Below are 22,613 nucleotides of genomic sequence, written 5' to 3'. Positions count from 1 at the left end.
TGTATACATGTTTTCTAGGTTGAATAAGTCCATGTAACTCTTTATACTTATAGGTGTCTTTGGATACTTAAGGAATGTTCTAAGCAATCATTTTCTAGTAAGTAAATTGAGTAAATTGAGTTGAGTAAATTCTAACTCAATTTCTAGAAGAGGAAAGGAGATTTTGGTTTGTCCCACACAGAGTTGATAAATTATGTTTTGTTCAATAGTTTATTTAAACCACAGCAACACTACCTCTGGATTTAGGGCTTGGAAATATTATATCATCCTCATACCGAATGTTCTCAATATTGAAAATGAAATTTCAGAAAATAATCTGTAAGTTTCTAGTTTGTGAACTATATAGCAGTAATTCTTACTGTTTCTGATAGAGCAGTTTTATTCCCCATGTGACTCATATAGTCACACTTCACCCACTCATTTAAGTGTATATTCCTTTTAGGGTATATTATTCTTTCCGGTAAAACAAGCTAGGCAAAATGAGAACAAACAGTGGCTAATTTCATTTTAGTGTGATTCTAATATCAGGAAGTGTGAGAGACATTGAAATGAGGAGGAAAAAAATATCCTTGTTTGACAGTTGTTTGACAAATTAGGAAAGTGAACTTGAAATCACAGGGGGCTGTGAAATCAGTAGTCACATATTTTTGTTCCCACCTTCTTCTCAAAATCTTACTTCTCAGAACCAGGAATTGAAGATAAACTTGTCAAAGCAAGTGGCCCTTGCTCTCTAGCCTACTGACCTCATAAAATTATGGCTAGAGCTTAAATTGCAGAGTGTCCCAAATAATTAGGTTTTGTAACAAATTTTCCTACCCTGAAATTCAGTGATTCCACAATAGAACCCCTTGAAATTGTTTTGAAAAGGGCATATTCATATTCATGTTTACATATGATGTCTTAAGTTAATAGTAAGTAGTTGACAAAAGGACGTGTTTGACCATGACTATGTCTAGAGCTGTCTTTCAACAACCAAGGTTATGCTGGGATTTCAATATAAATGTGACTATAGATATATAAATTTGCAGTTATTATAGGTTTAAATAATAGGTCCTCTTCCTAATGTACAACCTGGGGAGGAAAATAACTGAACAACCATACCCTGTGATACTGTTTGATAATATGAACCTATTTGGTTTTTCCCCCTGGTTCCTGTTACAGAGCTCTTTTGTTGTTCAGTTACTCAGTCATGTCCGACTCTTAAAACTCTTAAAATTTCCTCAAAGGGGTGAGAGGGACATCTTTGTTATTCATAACAAGCTCCTTGTATCCATATCTGAGTTTAAGCTAGTTCAGTAATTCTCGGTGGACCACTGGATAGCATCAGGAATGGGGCTGGTTGCCAGGGGAACCAACCACATGACCAGAGGATTGGAACTTTCAGCATCCATATTTCTTCTCCAACTTCTGGGAAGGGATAAGATTTAGAGATCAAATTAATTATCTACCACCAGTGATTTAATCAATTTTGCCTACATGATAGAACTTCCATAAAAGCCCTAAATAACCGGATTCAGAGCATTTTCAGTTTGGTGAACATATCTTGGTGCTGAGAGAGTGGAGTGTACCCAGAGAACCTGAAAGCTCTGTGAACTTACCCCTATGCCTTGCCTGTTCCTGAATTGTATTCTTTATAATCAACATGTAATAGTAAGTAAACTTTTCTGGAATTCTGTGAGCAAATCATCAAATGTTGGGAGGGTGTAGTGGGAACTCTTGATTGATAATTTGTTGGTTAGAAGAAGGGGAGGATTTGTGATGGGTGTCTGAAGTGGGGTGACAGCCTTGTGGGACTGAGCCTTTAACCTGTGTGGTCTGCACCAACTCCAGGTTAAGTTATAGGCCACCCCCTTGGTGTTCAGAGAGTTGAAGAGTTGAATGTTGTTGGGGAAAAACTCCCATGCTAACGGTGTCAGAAGTGTTGTGAGTAGTACTGCATGCCTTCTCCCACCACTGCACACATCCAAGTAATAACAAAATCCTGTCAATTCTTCCTTAAACATTTCATAAATCGGGCTATTTCTTTTATTTTCTATTTCTATGGTCACTGTCCTGCTTCAATCCCTTATCACCTCTGCCCTAGAGTCAATATAAATTGACTTTACACAGTCAATATAAATTCTCCCTTCTCATATGTTACTCTTTTGCTTAGAACATTTTCTTTCTCTATCATTACATGGCAAATAGATAGAGAAAAAGTGGAAACAGTGACAGATAATACTTTCTTGTGCTCCAAAATCACCGCAGATGGTGACTGCAATCATAATAGATTAAACGATGCTTACTCCTTGTAAGGAAAGCTATGACAAACCTAGACAGCATATTAAAAAGCAGAGACATCACTTTGCCGACAAAGGTCTGTATACTCTAAGCTATGATTTTTCCAGTATTCATGTACAAATGTGAAAGTAGGGCCATAAAGAAGGCTGAGAGTCAAAGAATTGATGCTTTCAAACTGTGGTGATGGAGAAGACTCTTGAAAGTCCATTGGACAGCAAGGAGGTCAAACCAGTCAATCCCAAAGGAAATCAAATATTCATTGGAAGGACTGGTGCTGAAGCTGAAGCTCCAATACTTCAGCTCCTTGATGCAAAGAGCCAACTCATGGGAAAAGACTCTGTTTCTGGGAAAGATTGAAGGCAAGAGGAGAAGGGAATGACAGAGGATGAGATCATCAGATGGCATCATGGACTCAATGGACATAAGTCTGAGCAAACTCCAGGAGACAGTGAAGGACAGGGAAGCCTGGTGTGCTGCAGTCTGTGGGCTCTCAAAGAATTGGACATGACTAAGTGACTGAACAGGAACAACAGCAACAATAACTTGTTGGAGATCACTTGCCCATTTAAAACGTTCAGCATTGGGCCTCTCTGGTGGTCCATTGGTTAAGAATCCACCTTGCAATGCAAGGGACCAAGAGACACCAGTTTGATCCCTGGTCTGGGAAGATCCCACATGCAGTGGAGCAACCAAGCCCATGCACCACAGCTAGTGAAGCCCATGAGTCTCAGAGTCCATGCTCACAATAAGAGAAGCCACTGTAATGAGAAGCCTGTGTACTGCAGCTAGAGAGCAGCCCTGGTTCACCACAACTAGAGAAAGCCTGTGCACAGCAACAAAAACCCAGTGCAGCCGTAAATAAACAAATAACAAATAAAATATATTGTTTAAAAAAAACAAGTATTCAGCACCCTTACCATCTCACCTTCTTTTTATTTCCTCAGAAGAAGCACACTGAGGGTGGAAGGGGTGATAGCTGTTTCTTTAGGTGGAAGGCACACCCTGGCAGACATATGGGTCTTACCTGGGCCTTGTGATCTGGTAAAAGTATGACCCAGTGTATGCTAGGGTAAGATGCATCTTTATCTCTCCAGAGCTGGGATCATAAAGTGAGCCAAGAGGAGTCATTGCTCTAAGAATAATACTTAACAAGCTGTTATTTGCATCTGAAAAGGGAGGCTAAAGCCCTATGCTCTCTAGGAAGCTTGAAGACAGTATTAGCAATCCTTACAAGACTTGTCTTGCTCAAACACTAAATATTCTTGCATGCATGCTAAATCACTTCAGTTGTGTCTGACTCTGTGCGACCCTGTGGACTGTAGCCCGCCAGGCTCCTTTGTCCATGGGATTTTCCAGACAAGAATACTGAAATGGGTCGCCATGCCCTCTTCCAGGGGATCTTTCCAGCCCAGGGATCAAACCCATGTCTCCTGAGTCTCTTGCACTGGCAGCCAGAATCTTTACTGCTGAGCCACCAGGGAAGGCAGGCGGGTTCTTTACTACTAGGGCCATTCTAGTGTCGTATTAAAAGTGCCCCACGGGCAAAATAAATGTTTTACTGTGACATAATATAATCTTTAAAACCTTGATTTCACAGTTTAAATTTTAAAATACATTTTAAGATGTATGTGCCTCTACCTTTAAATATGAGCATTAATATGTAGAACAGCAGGGTAGAGATTAATGCTATGTGTATAAGAGAAGCCACATGGAAGCCAAAAATCAGCTTCTTGAAGTGTGTTAACTGCTGAGATATGATCAAGATTAATGTTTTTCACGATTTCATGGTTTAATTAATTGAAAATGAACTAATTGATTTTTTGAAGATGTTTAAACGTGTGATTAGAGATTGAAATTTTCTAAATTGAATTTATACATCTTTGATAATCCTTGAACAGAATCAGAAAATATTGGTACAAATGAGTCTCCTATCAATCCTATAGGGCCATGTGAGGCTAAATCAGTGTGGCTGCTGTTTTAAACTAGATGTTACTTCTCCATAAATAGTGGTAAAACTCATAGTTAATACAGAACTTGAGCTGTGCTGTGCTCAGTTGCTCAGTCGTGTCTGACTCTTTGTGACCCTGTGGACTGTAGCACAGCAGGCTCCTCTCTCCATGGGATTTTCCAGACAAGAATACTGGAGTGGGTTGCCATTTCCTCCTCCAGGGAATCTTCCTGACCAAGGGATGAAACCTGCGTCTTCTGCATCTGCTGCATTGGCAGGAGTGAAGTTAATTTTTTAAAATAAAAATATACAGCCTACATGGAGATACCCTTCCAGTGTATTGGGAGGAAACTGACAAATTAAAGGAGATTACTCATGGGCACATCCCCAGGAGCCTCTCTAATTGTTAAAGAGCTTCTCCTTATAAATTTTTCATTGTGATTGTAGGAGGAGTAGATGTAGCTAAACTCTAAAGCTCAGTGGGCAGCTGAGACCGACAAATCTAATAAGGGACTGATTCACCGTGTCTGTGTCTGTCAAGGTCTGCTTGGCTTTGTTTCCAGATAATACCATTTCCTCTCCATTGTTTGACTAGTATCCTTTCAGAAGCATAGCCATGTTACCTCCTGTCCTTCCAGCTCAATCACTCTGCTCTTCCTTTTACACTGTAATGATGGCGATAATACTTTGGAAAATTCAAATATGCATTCTTTTCTAGCTTTCCAAGTCTATGACATTTGTTCTAGTTGGCCCAAGAATTCATCCCACCTGGAGAAGATTAAGACATGTTGCAAGTAGGATGATGTCATAGCTTTTGACATGGAAAATAGGATTTTTCCAATTCCTTAAATTTCCTTTCAGTGTATCAAGAACACTGGTGGATAAGGAGAAGGAAGACGTTAGCAATTCATCCAGAAATGTGTGTCTGTAGTTTTTCTTCCTTGGACTGCTACTCAAAGACGTAAAAGAAAGTAAGCAAGTGAGGGTAAATGAGGCCAGAATTGACTTTTTGTGTCCGCTTCTCATTTGAGACTCTGAGCCTTACATGCTCCTCCTCACATAACTTTATAAAGGAAATATTATTATTTTTCTCATTTTAAAAATTGAGGCAAGTGGAAGTAAGCAATTTGCTTGAAATTATACAGATGGCAAAGACCTGGGCTTGAACGCAGGACAGTCTGACTAATCACTCTTCACAATATCATACTATCAATAAGCATTTCTGTACTGTTTCTGTAAACATTGTGCACATTAAAAAAATTAAAGTAGTAAAAACTAAAAGTCAATAAAATTTTAATACTTTGCACTTATGGAATAAATGAGTTTCTATTTGCATTGTTGAATCTCTTGAACTGTTTTGTTATTATTGATAATCACAAATGTTAATATAATTTCTGGTCTAAGCTTATCAAGTACCATAAACTTCTGCATAGATCTATAATTTCTTTCAGCCTGTCAGAAAGTAAATTAATTGCAACAATAGGTATGCTCTTTGAAACTCTTTTAAACAGGGTACTTAGTTCATATTCCAGCCATTCCCTTAGAGATGGTATAAATATTTAAAAATTGTTTTGGGAACCAAACTCTTTATATGTAGGTGTATTTTGAGTCATCGTGTTATTTAATCCCACCATCCAACAGAATATAAACCATCTCTCTCAACTAGATGTTATCTTCACTTTTAGGTGCTTAGCTCTTCATCTACATGTTTTAAAGGATTATTCCATAGTAGTTTATTAGAATTAAATAAGACACTTTTCACATCAGCTTTTAAAATTTGATGGTTTCATTCTCTTTTATTTATTTTTTTACCGACTTGATGTCTCTGGTGTAAGGCTTGCTTTTGCTTGTAAACCTACGGTGTTACCATTTAAATAATGTCACTGTTCAAGTCATGTTAACCACTCTGGATTAAAAATGGTCTTGAGCAATTCAGCAGTAGTTGTGAATCATTGAAATTTGGAAAAATAATCAGCACATGTGACAGTTGCATGACATATGGTGGATCTGGTATTTAATGTACAAGATCTTGGTTAGAAAATGAAGGTGGTTTGGCGGAGAATGGACATGTCTCTGTGTGGCTGAGTCCTTTCACTGTTCGCCTGAAAAGATCACAGTATTGTTAGTCGGCTATATCTCAATACAAAACAAAGCATTTTTAAAAAAAGAAAAAGAAAACGAAGGTGAACCCCTTGTACAATTTCATGCACAAGATAGCATCAAGCAGAGGGAGGAAAAAGGAAAGAGTGGGGAATATGCAAATTCTAATTTTCCAGAAAAATGGGGAGAGGCAAAATTTAACTCTGAGGAAAGTGATAAAATAGAAACAATTACATTAAATCAGTTATACAAGTTATATAAATCAGTTATACAAACACAAGTCACACCTTTTACTGTAATTTTATAGAGTGGATTTTTTTCAATATCCTGTTTGATAAAAAAAAAAAAAAGTAAATTTTATGGTCAACTTAATGCATCTTTCTTAATCAAACACTCAAGTAGTGCCTTTTTTCTGCCTGATTGCTGTGAGCTGCCTGAGCTAATGTATTTGTCTGTTGTCTCACTTTCAAAATATTATCATTCCCTTTGGTAGGAATCTACTTGTAATTCATAAATTGAAATATTTCTTGTCTTTCATCCTAATGTAATTAGTCAATCGTTTGATAACTCAACAAGCATGTACTTTTATTATCACCAGTCACTTGCTATTTTTGACATGGTTCATTTGTTTTTTTCCTGAGGTATCTGTGATTATTTGAAAATGATGTTAGGAAAAGATTGTGCTTTCATTTTTCAGAAAAAATCTCCATGCGTTGGACTGGGGAATCATGCTGTTGTCAGTAACAGTCATAGCTGAAAGTTTCTTCATTTCCAATAAATAATCTGGGTGACCATAATTGTATAAGATCTAGAAAAGATTGTTAAATTTATGAAAATAAGTTATGGACTATGCTTCACGTAGGATTAGATTTGTCTGCAACTGATAGAAATCTACAAATGACAGTGTTGTAAGCAACATGGGGGTTTTCTGTCTCAGGCAAACAGAATCTTAGTGTTACTGTCCAGGGTTGGCATGATGCCTGCATAATCATTGGGGATCGAAATGCCGTCTCTCTTGTTGCTGGGCCGTAGTCATTATGTGGCTTCCATGTTATGGTCACATGTGACCGATTAAGCTCCAGTCTCTTATTCATTGAAGAAGGAAATGACAACCCATCCTAGTATTCTTGCCTGGGAGATCCCATGGACAGAGGAGCCTTGCGGCCTATAGTCTATGGGGGTCTCAAGAGTCGGACGTGACTTAGTAACTAAACCTCCACCACCACCTCTTATTTTTGGCCCAGTCAATGAAAAAGAAGAACCCCAAAAGGACAAACTTCAACTATGAAGGAGGGGGAGGAATGTGTGTCAGGGACAATTTCCAATCTCAGCCACAAAATTATTAACCCAAATTATCTCAAATCTAAAGGTACAATACTGAGTTTTTAAAAACACTGATATTCATATTTTTGATGGTAAAACTATGGCACATTTAGCTATTTACACCAATTATTTTAGCAAATAATTTAAATATAAGAAAAGACCTTTATAAGACAAAGAAGGTGTTGTAGAGAAAAAGTTAGAAAGAGAGCCCTAGAAACATAAAATACAAGAAAGATATGAAATATACTTTAAATTTTTATGATTTTAAAGTATATTTTGTAGGAACACTGTGCTCTTAAAGGACCAAAACTTTACACAGGAGAGGTTGAATAAAAGAGAGTAACTAAATTTTGTCTTTAAAAGAATATGAAAGTGTTAGTCACTCAGTCATGTCCAACTGTTTCATCAAAGTAGGAAAAATGATGGGCATCAACTTACATACAGTGTAAAAACTTTTCAGCAGCAAATCACAAGAAAAGATACGAGCTGGCCAGCAACAGAGTCATGAAATGGTGGGAAATGTAATGAAGTAGGTGCTGAATTTAAGGAAGAAAAGCAAAGAAGTATATGCACTTATCGTTATGCATGTTGTTTACATTTGTAAGTTGTAATGTTTTCTGAATAAGTGAAAATGTGAAAAGCTCTCAATTCTGCCATGTCTTTATATGACACTACTCATGAATATGCAAAAGGATGAATAATTCTTAAAATATGTAAGCAGAACAAAAGTATTAGGAGTGGGCTAAGAAAGGTGTAAAACATGGTTTGATGTGTTCTTATTCTTCGTGAGACACATCTAGAGATTACTGAATTTTCTAATATGCAGGTAACTGGTAAATCAAGTATGTGGCTGACAGATTCCAAATTTAAAATTATAATTTTTAAAAACTGTGTTTTAAAAAAAATTCTCTCTGTTATTAGAATTCTTTCTCATGAGCAATAAGCAAATTTTATTACAGAATCCTTCTTCATTGCCTTCAAAAAAGAAACATTATTTTGCATTTTGTCAGAGAAAGATGATAAATATTTTAAATGGATTTGGGAATAAGGGACAAAATATATCACAGACTCATCTTCAGAGCTTTCAAAGAATACATACCTCTTCAAAATATCTTGTGTCATGAATTTTTCTTATTTCAGAAATGAATACTTAGAGAAAGCAACTCTGTGATAATCATTGAGAATATAGTTGTTTCTTTTTTATTCCTGCTACTTCCTGTGACTGGAAGAGGACCTGGTACATATTAGATGCTCAATAAATACTTAATGTATGATTGATTGAATAACTGAATAACTAAAAAGTTTATTAGATGCTTATATAATCCTTGAACTTCAATTTACTGAAATTCTGCAAAGTTTAACTTCATCTATGAGTGTATGCACATAATCAGCTTTGGAAGTTGATGTATTTAACGTGATACTCATAATAACACTCAGAACTGGCACTTATATATTTTGAATTGGCCAACTGTTCCAGCAAGAGCAGATGACTCATTTCCATTCCACTTTATCCTTAAAATTATTTTTAAAATACCACAGAGAAACATATTAGTGACTGGCATTGATGGATATTAGAAAATAATTGGTAACCAAATTGATGGAAGCAGAAGGGCTCAGTGGCACTGGGAAGAAATTTCCTAATCTGTGGAGAGAAAGTGATACTTCACAAACCATACCCCCTAAAAATTCTTTGCTGCAATTTAGTACATTCCCATAATTCACATTTTAGATTGAAGCCTCTCACTTTTAACATATACTGCTTTGGTTATAAGTTGATGTGATGTTACCATCACTGCTGGGAATAACATTCAGGAAATTAATATTATTTTATTAAAAGCTTTCAATATTATTCAAATTAATGATTGACTTGCACGATTACTCTGAAGCTTCCCATAAAACTTTCGTTTTGTTTTTGTTAAAGTCCTTATGTAGAGTAACTACTGCTCTGTGATTCCAGAGAATCAAAACCTGATTTCTAAGCTTTCACATTCAGCCTACCTAGGTATCTTGGGAATGGGAGTGTAATACGTGTTTTTAATTGATTGGAGGATTAAAACTTCATAATAGGACTGAATGATCAGTTTCTAAGAAGTAGTTTGCCAATTGACCTTAAAGGAAACCCAATAGAATTGTGGTGCAACTCCACTGAAATTATTTTCCCTAAGGTTACAATGAAGGCTTTGCCCATTTTCCTCAGTTCTGATCATTTATAACATCTCTGTTAATTTTTTTATTATTTTATCTCCATTCTCCTCTGAGTTTTGAATCTTTCCTTTGTACCCTTATCTCTGGCTGCTTTTACTTTTTCCTTCACTTTTGGATCTTCTGTTTTCTCCTGAGTCAGTATCTGTTAGTATTCACTTCCTGGCTCCCTGTACATAATTTTAGGTTTTCAGTGTTCATTTCCTTGCTTAACTTCATCTCACATCTATGTCTGTGGCTTTGCTAAGATTTATGAGCCCCTCTGCTCCTAGCGTGGCATAGATCTCACCCAAGAGAGGAAGCCCGCCACATTTCTAAAATGTCAGACCTCTACTTTCATCTCTTCTCAGGATGAAGCTGAAATTCCTTAACATTTCCCGTGAGGTTTTCCAGGATAGGGTCCAGGCTTACCTCTCCATGACCAAATTGTATAATTTGCTCTCTAACAATATTGTTTTGGGGACTTCCCAGGTGGCTCAGTGGTAAACAATCTGCCAGCCAATGCAGGAGATGCAAGTTCGATCCCTGGGTAAGGAATGGAAATAGTAACCCACTTTAGTATTCTTGCCTGGGAAATCCTATGGACAGAGGAACCCAGCAGGCTATATTTCCATGAGATTGCAAGAGATTCAGACATGACTTAGCAATTGAACAACAGCAATATTGTATTCAGTTCTTTAAATGCACTCTGTTCTTTCTCCTTCCATATGCTTCCCTGTATGTGGACCACACCCTTCTCCCTAATGGATAATGCCTTTTACCCTCAAGACTTACTTTGCATATCCTTCCTTCAAAAGACCTTCACTGTCACCTTATGGCTTATAGATGGTACAGCTACCTGCCTTTTGGCCTCTTGTACTTACTATCAGAGAATCCCTGATATCCCCTATATTTTAATTATCTATTGACTTAATTCCCTACTGACTTCATTCCCTATTTCTGGAGGATAACACCTGTGACTTGTTCTTCTTTTTATTTTTTTTTGTATGGAAAGATGCCAAGCATGAATTAAGCACCTAATTTTAAAAATTATTTTTATTTTTTAATTTATTTTTGGCTGTGCTGGGTCTTTGTTGCTGTGGGGGCTTTTCTCTAGTTGCAGTGCATGGGCTTCTCATTGCAGTGGCTTCTCTTGTTATGGAGCACAGGCACTAGGCATGTGGGCTCAATAGTTGCGGCACATGGGGTCTTGAGCACAGATTCAATAGTTGTGGCACTCAGACTAAGTTGTCCTGCAGCATATGGGATCTTTCCGGATCAGGGATCGAACTCATGTCTCCTGCATTGGCACGTGGATTCTTTACCACTAAGCCACCAGGGAAGCCCCAATTTTTTTTTTTTAATAAATAAAAAGTAGATATTTTTTCATTCAGCATCGAAGTCCAAAGATTCAAAGCTATTAATATTTTCTTTCTGACTTGCCTCGATTTCTATGGATTTTCTCCAAATATTTGAATTTAGGACAACATAATAAAAGACAAATAATTCATTTTAAGCTAATTAAAATTTTATTTTTAAAATATAAAATTACCTTTGAGCATTTCCTTGACTATCCCCTACAAATTATACATATAACTCATTACCATTACTTCCTAAACAGGTTATAATTATACATATGTTTTGGCCCAATGTATTATGAGACTGTATTTGATTTATTAACTAATCAGATCCTTTTTTAAAAATATTTCTTTTGAAAATATCTAGTTTTATTCTTTTGCAGAGAAAGACTATAGGTAGCATATTTTTGATACTTTGGAATTTAAGTTTTTTGCAAGGTATATATTGTTTTTAAAGGGTCATGTGCACTGGTTAATATTCTATTGAAAGTTTCACAAAATTTGATATATATAAAATTCTGAATTCATTTATTCTAATTTTTATGTGCTGTATGTTGTGCTTAGTCGCTCAGTTGTGTCTTACTCTTTATGACTCCAAGGACTCTAGCCCTCCAGGCTCCTCTGTCCACGGGATTCTCCAGGCAAGAATACTGAAGTGGGTTGCCATGTCCTCCTCCAGGGGATCTTCCCAACCCAGGGATTGCACCCAGGTCTCCCGCATTGCAGGTGGATTCTTTACCATCTGAGCCACCAGGGAAGCCTAAATATAATCAGATATTTTCTATATAATTGATTAGAGGCTGTGAAATGTGTATAGAATTGGGCCTATGTCAAATTATCACTCAATTCCAAGAATTTGTCCTTCTGTATTTTGATACATCTTAGGATTTTCATCTCATAACTTTCATGATTCTCTTTTGTCCATGTTAAAAACAATCTTTCTATTCTACTTTGTTCAAATTTACATAGCTGTTTGTCTCATTTTTCTTTTTTTTTATTTTTACTTAATATAATTTTTTAAATTTATTTATTTATCTATTTTTTCATTTTACAATATTGTGTTGGTTTTGCCATACATTGACGTGAATCTGCCATGGGTGTACATGTGTGTTTCACTTTTCTCGATGCTTCTAAATGCACTGTCACCCACTGTTTTGTTTCATCTTTCCATGCTGTTTTGTTTTGGTTGTCTATCTTTTAAGTAGAGATCATTTGATTTGGAGTGCTATGAAATGTCTTTTCCATTTCTCCTCAAGCCAAATGAGAGACGATTCAAGGGGGCCCTTTAAAGAGATTGCCTCGTGTATTGCAGTCTGAGGCACAGATATTGCTGCTAGAAAAACCTCAAGTCTGGCTGCCTTAGGAACAGCTTGCTATTGCTGGAAGTCTTTGGAAGGAAGAAATCATTCAGGCTTCCTGGGGATGCCAGAGGGGCCACCTGTAAGAGAAAGAATACCTGGAGCAACCTTGGAGGGGCTCTAGGCTCTTGAGAGAGTGGAATGGGCCTCAGAAAGTCAGGGTGAGGTCATTAATGTCCAGGCAGAGGAGACCACACCCATTTAAAGAGAGCAGCAGTGGGGGATCCCATTGCCAGTGATGGGACTCCATAGAAAATCCAAACACTGTCCAGGAGAAGAATCAGCCTTAAATTCCTGCCAAGCTGGGGTATACCAGTGTCAGATTCTACTGGTGACTATTAAAGGAGAACTTTCTTGGCCTTCTCTCTTTCTAATATGCCTTCCTGAAATCTAGATGCTCTAGAACCAGCCAGCTGATGGGAAGAAGACAGTGAGTGAGAAGATGGGAGCTAGAAACCTTCCCATGCTAGCTTCCTCTCTAAGGAAGGGAGGGAGGGAGGAGCTTTAAATTAAGTTTGGAGTCTTGAGTATTTCTTGGGAGTGATCGTTGAAGTACCCAAATTAAATATTTTGTGACTAAAGATGACTAGAGGAACTTTTTTCTGAGAGTGATCAAAAAAGTCATGGCATCTGCTTAGATTTCTGCTTAGAATTAACCACAGAGAGCAGATTTGAATGGACAGAGGGAAAAGAATAGCTTTCTGTTACTTTTTGGGGGGGCCTAGTCAATAGCTGCCAGTGACATTACAGTTTTCCCTGTGTGTATTTCCCCACGTTGCTGGTTTTCTCAAATGCTGATGCATATTGGAACACCCGGAGAACTCAGGACAAAGACAGTAGAGCAGGCTAATTGAAGAGGGTAGGCCTGAGCCTTTGGGTTCATGTCCAGTTCTTAGGTGATTCTGATTCCAATCAAAGTTTCAGAACCACTGTCATGGATATACTATAGTGGAAAATTAGATGAGGCTGTCATAAGCTGCTTGCTTAATACAAGTTAAATCAGAATTCCCTCTGGATGCTACCTGTCATTCCTATGTTTCTCAAATTGCTGGTTCGTCCTATCTATATTTTAACAAACTTATTCCTGTGTCTCTTTCCCTTACATCCCAAACAGCTAGTGTTCTTATCACCATTCCATGATCATTCCATCATTTCATATCCTATTATAATTAGGAAGCCTCATATTTTGTTATAATCCTATGGATCACGGGTGGCTCGGACAGTAAAAAGTCTGCCTGCAATGCAGGAGACCCAGGGTTGATCCCTGGGTAGAGCAGATACCCTGGAGAAGAAAATGGCAACCTACTCCAGTATTCTTGCCTGGAGAATTCTGTGGACAGAAAAGCCTGGTGGGTTACAGTCTATGGTGTTACAAAGAGTCAGACAACTCGACTGAGTCACTAAGCATGCACTATGGATAGTCAGACAGTATGATCAATGTCCCAGAAAAGGATATTGGCCTTGATATAGTGATCTCTTAATTAAGGAAGATTTCTCCCTTATTTTTTTAGATTTATTCTTTTCATTTTTGCCATATAGCCTTCCATGTTAATATAAATTATTTTACAAAACCTACTTGGTTTTCATTTAGGCTTTTTATTTTCATTTTCTATTTCAGCTAATTTTTTTTCATTCTTTTGTATTTATTGTTAACATCCTAATATTCGTTAAACATATGGAATGCTTCACGAATTTACATGTCATCTTTTGGCAGGGCCATGCTAATCTTGTCTATATCGTTCCAATTTTCGTATATGCACTGAGCAGTCATTCAGCCAACATTTTAGAAAATACACTTGCTATATTTATGGATGTATCACTGGATTGTGTGTTAGTTTTCTGTGGTTGCTGTAACAAATTACCATAAATGTGGTGGCTAAAAACAACAGAAATTAATCCTCTCACAGTTCAGGAACCCAGAAGTCCAAAATTTGTTTTATTGGGACCTAAATCAAGGTGCTACCAGGGCTGTCCACCTTTCAGAGGCTCAAGAGGAATACTCTGTTCCTTGCCTCTTTTGGCTTCTGTGGCTGCTAGCATGCCTTTGCTTTTCACAACATTGTCAACATTTTTCAAATCTCTAAGCAAAATTTGAATTCACTGCTCATTAGCAGCTATTTACTTAGCATTTATATTACAACTATATACCTAGCTTTTATATTGTATTAGCTATTATAAGTAATCTCAAGATGATTTAAAGGATGTACATAGGTTATATGCAAATACGACACCATTTTATATAATGGTCTGGAGCATCCTTGGATTTTGATGTCTGGTGGGTTTTGTTTCCTCTTTTATGGATGTCTGTCTCAGAATTCCCTCTCCTCTCTCTTATAAGGATATATGTGATATCATTTAGGGCCCATAAAAAAGATAAGAATAAGTTCTTCCTCTCAGTAGCTTTAACTTGACTGTATCTTTTGCCATATAAAGTAATACATTTGTCCCTTGGTGTCTGTTGTTGTTCAGTCGCCAAGTCATGTCTGACTCTTTGAGACCCCATAGAATGCAGCATGCCAGGCTCCCCTTTGCCCTTCACCATTGTCCAGAGTTTGTTCAAACTCATGTCCACTGAGTCAGTGATGTCATCCAGCCATCTCATCCTCTGTCAACCCCTTCCCCTCCTGCCTTCAATCTTTCCCAGCATCAGGGTTTTTTCCAATGAGTCAGTTCTTCACATCAGTTGGCCAAAGTATTGGAGCTTCAGCTTCAGTCCTTCCAATGACTATTCAGGACTGATTTCCTTTAGGATTGACTGGTTTGATCTCCTTGCAGTCCAAGGGCCTCTCAAGAGTCTTCTCCAGCACCACAATTTGTAAGCATCACTTCTTTGGTGCTCAGCCTTCTTTATGTTCCAACTCTCACATCCGTGCATGACTACTGGAAAAACCATAACTTTGACTAGACGGAACTTTGTTTGAGAAATGATGTCTCCGCTTTTCAATAAGCTGTCTAGATTTGTCATAGCTTTTCTTTCATGGCTATAGTCACCATCTACAGTGGTTTTGGAGCCCAGAAATATAAAGTCTGTCACTTTCCATTTTTTTCCCCACCTATTACCATGAAGTGATAGGACCGGATGTCGTGATCTTAGTTTTTTGAATGTTGAGTTTTAAGCTAGCCTTTTATCCTTGGGGTCTGTGGGGTATTAATTTCAGGACCCATCCCTACCAGACATCAAAATCTGAGGATGCTCCAGACCCTTATATAAAATGGTGTAGTATTTGCATATAACCTATGTACATCCTTTAAATAATCTTGAGATTACTTATAATAGCTAATACAATATAAATGCTAAGTAAATAGCTACCAGTGAGCAGTAAATTCAAATTTTGCTTAGTGGAACATTCAGGATTTTAAAAACTGTATTTTCAGTCCATGAATGCACAACCCATAGATATGGAACCCATAGACAGAGAGGGTGTGAAGGACTTGCTATATTCATAGGTTCTGGGAATTGGGATTTGAGTGTATTGTCAGGGGCCATTTTTCAGTCTACCACAATTTGTATTGCTCTAATAGTAAAATGCTGCCTATGTAATATTCCACCGTGTAAATATACCAGCTTATTCATGTAGATGGGCATTTAGCTTTCTGCTGTTGAAAGTAGTGCTGTTATAAGATTCCTATCCATGTCTCCTATTGTACATATCTATGAATTTTTCTAGCATATATGCCTGCAAATTAAGTTGCCGGTCATAAGGTTTATGAATGTTTGGATTTTGGAGATAATATAAAACTGTTTTCCTGAGTGATTTCATTCAGATACCTTTATAACAGGAATGTATAAGAGACCTTGGAATTTCATATGCTTCCTGACACATGACATTTCCAGATTTTTTAAGTTGTGCAAATTTAATGGCCATAACATGGTATCTCATTTGGGTCTTGATTTACCTTTCACTGATTATTAACAATGTTGACTATCATGTATTTCTTATTTATATGCATTTTATCTTTAGCTAAATGTTTGTGTCTTTTATTCTTATAGTTTCTATATTGATTTTCTTATTGTTTTCTTAAGAGTTTTAAAATATATATTCTTTTCTTTATTAGCTTATTTTTAATTTTTGAATGTGATGGGTTTTTTTTGTTGTTGTTGTTTTTTTTGCTGTGCATGGCTTTCTCTAATTGTGGCAAGTGGGGGCTACTCTCTAGTTGTGTGAAGGCTTCTCATTGCAGTGGCTTCTCTTGTTGCAAAGCACAGGCTCTAGGCATGTGAGCTTCAGTTGTTGCAGCATATGGGCTCAGTAGTTGCAGCTTTCAGACCCTAGAATTCAGGCTCAGGAATTGTGTTACATGGATTTAGTTGCTCTGCTGCATGGCAGGTGAGATATTTCCTGAACAGGGATTGAACCTGTGACCCCTGCATTGCAGGAAAATTCTTACCCACTGTGCCACCAGGGAAGTCTAAGATATATTCTTTATAGAAATGTTTCTTGTTACAAATATCCATATGTCTTCTCTTGCATTAAAGCCCTCGCCTATCCACACCCTCTTCCCTAAGACGTTTTTGAACAAAATTTCCTAATTTAGATACAGCAAAGTTTATTTTTATTTATTCTGTGGTTTTTTTAAAGTAAGAAATCTTTCCCTACATCAGGGTCTTAAATATTCACCTGTATTTTCTTCTAGAAATTTTATTTTATTTTTGTATTTTCAATCCCTATTCCATTTAGACAATTCTAATTTTTTTAAAAATTATGGCCTGTGGTAGGGATCAAATTTGATCTTTTTCATAACGGAAATTTTTTCCAGCTTCATTTATTAAATAGTTTCTCTCTTCCTCATCTCTTTGTATATACCAAATTTTTTTCTGCACTGGACTAGCTCTGCCTCTGGGCTTCTATACTCTCTATTCAGTTGGTCAATTTCTCTATTACTATGTCAACCACTATCTTATTATCAGAATTTCATCATTAAGTCCTGGTTGTTTAAATTCCTTAAAATAATTTTTTAAGTTAAAAAAGATTTTTCATTGTATGATTTGTGAAGTGAATGGGAAAGTGGTAGTTGCTCAGCTGTGTCTGACTCTTTTGGACCCCATGGACTGTAGTTCACAAGATTCCTCCCTCCATGGAATTCTCCAGGCAAGAATAATGGAATGGGTGGCTATTCCCTTCTCCAGGGGATGTTCCTGACTCAGAGATCGAACCCAGGTCTCCTGCATTGCAGGCAGATTCTTTACCATCTGAGCCACTAGGGAAGCAGTATTGATGGATAGTCTATTTTGTATGTGGTATTATCCATTTAAAATAATTTCCTTTTAAAATACATATTTTTAAAAGGAGCAAAATTAATTCTGAAGCCAAACATTTGTTAAATATTATAATATACAAATTAACATGTCTTTTTAGTATTGGTACCTTTGGAATTTTATCTCTAGAGTCAGTGTGTTTTATATTATTTTGAACTTTTTTTTTTAATTGGGGTATAGCCAACTGACAATGTTGTGATAGTTTCAGGTGAGCCATGAAGGGACTCAGCCATGAGTCAATATAGTTTAAATTAAAGAACCACAATTTCAAACTCTAGGTTAATATTTGCTAAGAACACTGGTTGCTTCTGTTTCTCATCTTTAAAATGAGTCTGATGCGGCTTATCCCTCAAAGTGAATTCTTGGTAATAAAAATGACAAATTTAATATTTTCTAATTAAGCGGTAACTCATTTAGTATTCGGAGAAGGCAATGGCACCCCACTCCAGTACTCTTGCCTGGAAAATCCCATGGACGGAGGAGCCTGGTAGGCTACAGTCCATGGGGTCGCACAGAGTCGGACACAACTGAAGCGACTTAGCAGCAGCAGCATTTAGTATTTGCATATGCTTGCAATTTTAATCTATTCTAGACGGCACGTTAGGAACATTTACCTTTCCTTAGGGGATTGTGAAAGTAGTTCCTGATAAGTTGGTTTGCCTGGAGAAGATTCTCATGGTGAGAGGGAAATTACTCATGCTGTGCTTTTGTGGGCCCATTGTCACCCAAGGGGAGGCTAACCAGCATGAGAACGGACAATTGAGTGTAGCTGCAAGTCCTCGTGTGTGTGTCCTCTAGCCTCCCAAGTGTATTGACAGCTTAAAAAACCCACAGATCTCTTAGGACTTAATCATACCAGCTCTGAGCTAAAACTAATTGCTGGGAACTTACCACTGAGTCCATTTGTTTGAATGAGTGTTTCAGAAGGGTCACATGATAAATGGGATTCTGATATGAAATATCATGCCCTAAATTCATCCTCTGGCTTCTCCCAGTTTCGCAGTAGAAAGTCAGGATAGATATCGTGACTGTCCATCTGAATCCCCATTTCAGCCTCCCGACTAATAACAGTAGCACTGCTTAGTAGGAACAGCTCAGTGGAAATGCCCAAGCACCATCTCCACCATTGCCATTCCAACTGGCAAAATGAATTGTACTCTATTTCATTCAAGAATTTCAAGTGGAATAATCTGATATTTGGAGAAGCCTAGGTTCTGTGCCAATACCCTAGGTGCTAGGGCTGAAGAGTGTAGAGGATAGAGGAGTAGGTTTTTGGTCTTTTCAGCTTCTTTGGTAGGAGAGAGTTCAACAGAAATGTATATGATGAGGAATTCCCCGGGGATAAAGTAATTCAGATTCTAGGCAGCCAAAGAAACACACATGTCATTTGTTGAAGATCACAACAAACTAAACAAACAAAACTAAACGAAAGAACTGAATTCATTATCCAACTCCAAATCTTTCTACTCTACAACATGGACTGTCATCCTGAGTAATTAAAAGGCCCTTGGTAGATACTGTGTATGATTAGCTAAATAATGATAATATTTTAAATTTATATTATTTCTCAACAAATAAGCAAATCTTGAGCTACTTTAACATGTTTGCTCTTTAAAACTTAGTAGTGTGAACAAATTTACTACCTTATTTAGCAGATAATTAAAGTGAAATAAGGAACGACCAAATGATCTCCCCATAGTCGGTCAGTAGTATATTCACCATTATTTTTTTTTCTAACTCCATTTCAACCCACTAGTGTCCATTGTCTGCTTTCTAAAAAGAAGAAAAATAGGGCTATGGGCTAAACACATTGGACATGAATGATGTTCTCCTCCTTGAAACTTTTTGTACGAGGCGGGGGTTAGTAACAGAAAAATTGAAATTCAGGCAATATAGAAAATAATGGATTTGGTCAGACTAGACTATAAGAGGATTAGAGCTGAGTTGAATTATCATAGCTTTAAATAATGTAAAGTCCAACTTAAATGGAAATATACTCTAAAAACTTCTTGGCATATTTCCACTTTAATAATCCAACACCACCTGTGAAAACGAAAGAAGTATTATAGACCTCCACTAAATGGATTATATGTTTCTTAGCAGACACCTGTTCAGAGCACTTAGGTATTAGGTGATTTGGGATCTCAAATACATTCATATCTATTGATTGAGCCTAGATATTGAATTTAAATGTCAGGAAATACAGTGGCAATTTTATTTTATTTTATTTATTTATTTTTTTTTACAGTGGCAATTTTAGAGAGAAACTATAATGAAAAAATATTATATATTGAATTTTAAAGTCCTTGACTTTGAGGTTATCAAAGGCAAAGTATTAATTCATCTGTATAGAACACTGATTTAAAAGTGCTTTCACAAGTGAATTTTGTTAGGAAATATGTTACAGCACTCATTTCCCACACACCCCCACCCTCTCTTTTTTTAAAAAAATTAATTATTATTTTCAGTAGCTTTTTTGGAGCAGTTTTAGGTCCACAGCAAAATTGAAAGGAAAGGAACAAAGGTTTCTTGCATTATCCCTTGCCCTCATGATTGCTAAGCTTCCCCTATTGTCACATCCTCCATCAAAGAGATCCATTTTTTACAATTGCTGAACTTCTATTGACACATCATAATTATCCAAAGTCCATAGTTTACATTAGGTTTTACTCTTTGTGTTGCACTTTCTATGAGTTTGGCCAAATATATAATGATATGCATCTGTCATTATAAGATGGTGCAGAGTATTTTCATTGCCTTAAAACTCCTCTGTGCTCAGCCTATTTTTCCCTCCCCTATTTCCCTATCCTGGGCAACCACTGATCCTTTCATTGTTTCCATAGTTTTGCCCTTTCCAGATTAACATATACTTGGATTCATATAGCATGTAGTCTTTTCATTGGCTTCTTTTACTTCATTTCAGTTCAGTCGCTCAGTCATGTCTGACACTTTGCGACCCCATGGACTGAAGCACGCCAGGCTTCCCTGTCCATCACCAATTCCCAGAGCTTGCTCAAATACATGTCCATTGAGTTGATGATGCCATCCAACCATCTCATCCTCTTTCATCCCCTTCTCCTCCCACCTTCAATCTTCCCCAGCATCAGGGTCTTTTCCAATGAGTCATTCTTCGCATCAGGTGGCCAAAATGTTGGAGTTTCAGCTTCAGCATCATCTTTTAATTAGTAATATGTGTTTAAGTTTATGCCTTTTCATTGCTTGATAGCTCACTTATTTTTAGTGCTGATAATGGGCTTTAGTGCATATGTATTGGCTTCCCTGGTTGCTCAGATGGTAAAGAATCTGCCTGCAATGCAGGAGACCTGGGTTCAGTCCCTGGGTTGGGAAGATCCCCTGGAGGAGGGCATGGCAACCCGCTCCAGTATTCTTGCCTGGAGAATCCCCATGGACAGAGGAGCCTGGTAGGCTACAGTCCGTGGGTTTGCAGAGTCCGACACAACTGAGTGAGTAAGCACAGCACATATATATATATATAATTTTCCTTGTCTGAAAGTACCACAGTTTATCCTTTCACCTACTAAAGGATATCTTGGTTGTTTCCACGTTTTGGCAATTATGAACACAGCTATTACAAATATCCACGTACAGGTCTTTGTGCAGACAGGCTTTCAACTACTTTGGGTAAACGCTATGGAGCACACTTGCTGGATCATGTGTTACAAGTATGTTGGATCTTGTAAGAAACTGCCAAATTATCTTTCAGTGTGGCTGTATCATTTGTAGTCTACCAGCAGTGAATGACCATTCCCAGTGCTTCATTTCCTACTGGCATTTCATATTGTCAGTGTTTGAATTTGGCCATTCGAATAGATATGTAGTGATATCTCATAGTTGTTTCAATTTGCATTTCTCTGATGACATATGATGTAGAACATCTTTTCGTGTGCTTATTTGCCATCCATATATCTTCTCTGGTGAAATGTCTGCTAAGGTCTTTGGCCATTTTTTAATTGGGTTGTCTGCTTTCTTTTGTTGAGTTTTAAGACTTCTTTGCGTAACCTGAATAACATTTCTTTACCAGATGTTTCTTTTGCAAATGTTTTTTCCTAGTCTGTGGTTTATCTTCTCATTCCCTTGATGTTGTCTTTCACAGAGATTTTTAAATTTGATGAAGCACAATATATCAATTATTTCTTCCATGGATTGTGTCTTTAGTGTGGTATCTTTAAAAGTTATTACTATATTCAAGGTCATCTAGGTTATCTGGTAGGAGTTTTACAGTTTTGCATTTTACACTTACTAGTAAAACTTTAAAAATAATTTATTTTATCCCTTGCAATGCCCAAATAATAACATGTTGGTCGTCTTGTATATGATAAAAGGGATGCTTGAGTAAAATTTATGCTCATTTCTCCTCTTTTACAGTGTTTCTTGCTGTGACTCATGTCACTAGAGGATTAAAAGGTGTTCTAACTCATTAAAGAGAACAAGTTTAGGATGTGTCAAATATGTTGCATATTGGAAAACCAGCATAATGTTGCAGTGTACAAAGATGCATAGTATAAACAGTTCACAAAGCACAGTATTCCTGGTTTGTTCAGCAGTAGCTAGACTCTCTTATTTTTTTTCTTTTTAATTTTTTCAATTATGAAAGTATGATAACACATTTACAGGAGACTTGGAAAATGCAAAACAAAGTTGCCTATAGTTCCACTAAATATTTAAATTATTGTTAGGTAGATAAATTAAGGTTTTTAGTTGAAGTTTCAATATCAAACTCTCAAAAATTAATGGAATGAATAGACAGAAAAGTAGAATGATATAGGAGACCTGAAAATCACCATGAA

The 22,613-nt window shown here is 37.0% G+C and overlaps 1 protein-coding gene and 1 pseudogene across 1 annotated transcript in view; one reads left to right on the top strand and one right to left on the bottom strand.

The window, feature by feature from the left end:
* Positions 1-1,356: 1,356 nt before the first annotated feature.
* Positions 1,357-22,613, top strand: part of PDE3A (phosphodiesterase 3A) — a 627,104-nt gene continuing 605,847 nt past the window's right edge. The window contains exon 1 of the mRNA XM_081592259.1: positions 1,357-1,650. The gene's annotated coding sequence lies outside the window, so the exon portion shown is untranslated. The remainder of the gene's footprint in view (positions 1,651-22,613) is intronic.
* On the bottom strand, positions 14,218-14,313 carry LOC145504050 (U6 spliceosomal RNA; annotated as a pseudogene).

This window comes from Giraffa tippelskirchi, chromosome 4, assembly GCF_054371585.1.
Source record: "Giraffa tippelskirchi isolate mGirTip1 chromosome 4, T2T-mGirTip1v1.2.pri, whole genome shotgun sequence".
Classification (NCBI taxonomy): Eukaryota; Metazoa; Chordata; class Mammalia; order Artiodactyla; family Giraffidae; genus Giraffa; species Giraffa tippelskirchi.
Note: the sequence above shows the minus strand (reverse complement) of the source record. Positions and strands in the feature narration are given on the sequence as shown.